The following is a 3,374-nucleotide window of genomic DNA, read 5'->3' as shown; positions in this document are numbered from 1 at the left end:
CACTACTCCATCTTTTAGTCCATGATTTGAGTATAATTGGAATAGATTAGGGATCGAAGGACCCTCTTTAACGAATTTGGGAGGTACGATGTTTCCCCTCAGTTTGGATCAAAACTTACATGAATATAATCTGGTATTAAAATTCTAGTGGCCGGGATAACAATATCCCCCATTCCCCATGTGCATATGTTATTAGGACCATCAGAAGCCAAATAAATACGTACGGGTCAAGGTCTCAAGGAAGAACCCATTAAAATCCAACCTTGTGCAAGAAAATCATTGAATTCATGAAAGAACTGGTTATAAAGTTGGGAATAGAATAGAGAGAGGACAAGGGGGAAGAGAATGTTAACGGCGATTTGGCCTTCGTTAGTGACTAAAAAGGCAACAAGTTATGCTAGATGATGCGGCTGCTCCTAAAAGAATTGGATCATGGATTATGTAAAATTCACCCAACTGCATGGAGCCAAGGCCATTGGTACTGAATGGACTCCCGAGGACGTGGAGGCAGCAAACGACGTCTTCATGGCTACCTTCACGCCGAAGCGAGTTTTCCAGTTGTTGAATTTCACGCCGCCTTGGATCTTCGAGCGGTTTTTCTGCATAGCCTGAAACTCAGGGAAATTCAAGTTAACGATTTGAAACAGAGCAGAAAATTCTCATGGATTTGAACTTGACGAAGATCGAAGAGCATCAGATCCAACAAAAGCTTGACCAAGCGATTCTCGGATCCCTCGGCTACAAGACGCTTCTGGTTCACATCTCCGAGACCGGCTGGCCGTCCAAAGGCGACGAGGACGAGGCCAGGGCCACACTGATTACTATCGGATCGTCGCCACCCGGTTCTTCTTCCAGTAACGGCTACTTGTCCATGAGGGAGAAGGAGGGCGAGAATCTCCAGCAGTGTAATCGGGCATACATATTTGTGCATAATACTTGTTCTCTTAATCATCAGTTACACTGAAAAGAACGAAAATATTTGTGCATATCATCAGTTCACTGAAAAGAAACAAAATCCAAGATTTTGACAACTGACTTGAATTTCCCTCAGCAACCAAAGACATGTTAAACCATTAAAGAAAAACCAACCCAAAACTCAATGCTTCTGACTACTCAACAAACCAATAATCACCAATACAACCCACTTTCACAATCACCCAAAACGTATAATTCAAAACAAAATACAGATTTGTATACACACTGACCTTGAAGATGAGAAGGAGTAAGTGTGGGATTGGTGGCCTTCCAATACAGCTGACTGGTGTCCGAACCCGAGTCGATGATGGAAGGAGCAGCCGAGCAAAACCCACCTTCAGCCACTGCCAAGTTGATCAAGCCTGAGACTTTACAAAATTGAGAAACTCAAAGTCAGCAAAACATGCAGAAGAAGTATAAGAAAGATTGGATAAAAGTTGGGTTGGTAGTTACCAGTTAGTGTGGTGAGAATGAGGAGAAAAGCTTGATTCATTGTGACAATGGAGTATCTGGGTCGCTCTGAGTCTACTTGATCTGGCGTTGTTGTTGTATTGGGTATGTAAAGCTGGGAACTTGGGGGGGTGGGGTGGTGACAAGGAACTGGGTAGTGGCGGAGGAAAGACGGGTACCAGATTGGCAGATTTTGTCACACATTCTTGATTTTTTTTTTTTAATAATTTTTTTTAATACCTGTGACGTACCACTAACTACAATTTGCTACATTTCCTTCCCATGCGCAGGGGCAATTGCATGAAAGACCATGCGGTCTCTTTATTTGTTCTCTGGAATGAATTAAACACTAAAGTTTTCGTTAATTATAAAATTGCCACCGTATCTTTAAATTTATCAGTATTTACAGAATTACCATCCCTGTTATTCAATAAAAAAATAAATATAAAAAAATTTCTACGTCAGTTTTCATTACTTAGGCTCAAGCTGCTCAACCATTGTATCTAAACCAAGGTAATGTTATACACAAATTATAATAGAAACCTTCAACTTTGATAACAAAAAATTTTCAAGGCTGATTTGTACTACATCAGTATATTTTCTCCTTTGTTAAATTGTTGGTCTCTGCTGCTGATCTTCATGATCTTGAATTTTTTGCCTGTCCATAATTTCTCCTTTTTGTTTGCACTTACATAGTTAATGTCTTTATTATATGGACCTTTCTCTTCGTAGGCATTGTGAAACTGCAAATGAAAAACATTTGTATTCATTAGTATGCAGTGAGTGAAGTACAAATATCATCATTCAAAACACATAGAAAAATTGTTATCGAGCAAACTGAATGATTACTACTGAGTTCCAGTAGATAATTGGATTGCTATTGAGGGTTAGTATAATTGATAATGTTACTAAGGGTTAGTAGAATTTGGTAATTGCTATTGAGATTGTGAAACTGCAAATGAAAAACATTTGTACTCATTAGTATGCAGTGAGTGAAGTACAAATATTGTCATTCAAAACACATAGAAAAATTGTTATCGAGCAAACTGAATGATTACCACTGAGTTCCAATAGATAATTGCATTGCTATTGAGGGTTAGTAGAATTGATAATGTTATTAAGGGTTAGTAGAATTTGGTAATTGCTATTGGGGGTTAGTATATTGGGCAATTGCTACCAAGAATAAGTAGGAAATTGGATAATCTTACTCATAATTGGTTGAACATGGGTGACTACTACAGTACTACTAACTGTAAGTGATATATTGAGTAACTATTACTAACTGCACTGATGCGTTTCCTACTGAGGGTTAGTAGGGAATTAAGTAATTGCAACCAAGGATCAATAAGGTATATGGTAATTATAAGTGTTACTGAGGACAGTATGGAACTAGGTAAGTGTTACTGAGGATCGGGACCAGTAGGGAATTAACTGCGAGTCTAAGAAAATGGATGCTACTAAGGATCAGTAGGAACAAGGTCATTGCTACTGCAGGTCAGTAGGAATACAAAATTGCTACTGAGGATCAATTGGAATTTAGATATTGTGAAATTCTTAGAACTTAACTCTCATAATATATGCAATGGTAAGAAGACGTGTGATGAGAAACAAAACAACTACCTTGGCCACATAATACAAATTTGAAAGTCTAGCAAGAATAATCATTGAATTAACCAACTACTCTATGAAAACAAAGTTATACATGTAAACCTAAACACGAACACCAGAGCATCAATTTATGAACGATTTAGTGAAACCAAATACATATCAGCGACAACACCGAGAACAAAATCGAAAACATATTTCAGTAACAAAAAGTGTAAAAATATTAAAGAAATGAACAATTCATTGTGAATTCGATAGAAGTGAAATTGAGAAATTCAATATGCATACCTCAAATTGTCAGATTTAGGAACCAAACTTGACGTTTGAGTGAGAATTTCAAATTC

At 37.7% G+C, this 3,374-nt stretch overlaps 1 long non-coding RNA gene across 1 annotated transcript; it reads right to left on the bottom strand.

The window, feature by feature from the left end:
• Window positions 1–344: 344 nt before the first annotated feature.
• On the bottom strand, window positions 345–1,687 carry LOC133742552 (uncharacterized). The gene is made up of 3 exons (XR_009862619.1): window positions 1,429–1,687; window positions 1,206–1,343; window positions 345–960 (listed from the first exon to the last, which is right to left on the bottom strand). It is a non-coding gene; the product is annotated as an uncharacterized LOC133742552 (long non-coding RNA).
• Window positions 1,688–3,374: the final 1,687 nt, after the last annotated feature.

This window comes from Rosa rugosa, chromosome 4 (assembly GCF_958449725.1).
Source record: "Rosa rugosa chromosome 4, drRosRugo1.1, whole genome shotgun sequence".
Taxonomy (NCBI): Eukaryota; Viridiplantae; Streptophyta; class Magnoliopsida; order Rosales; family Rosaceae; genus Rosa; species Rosa rugosa.
Note: the sequence above shows the minus strand (reverse complement) of the source record. Positions and strands in the feature narration are given on the sequence as shown.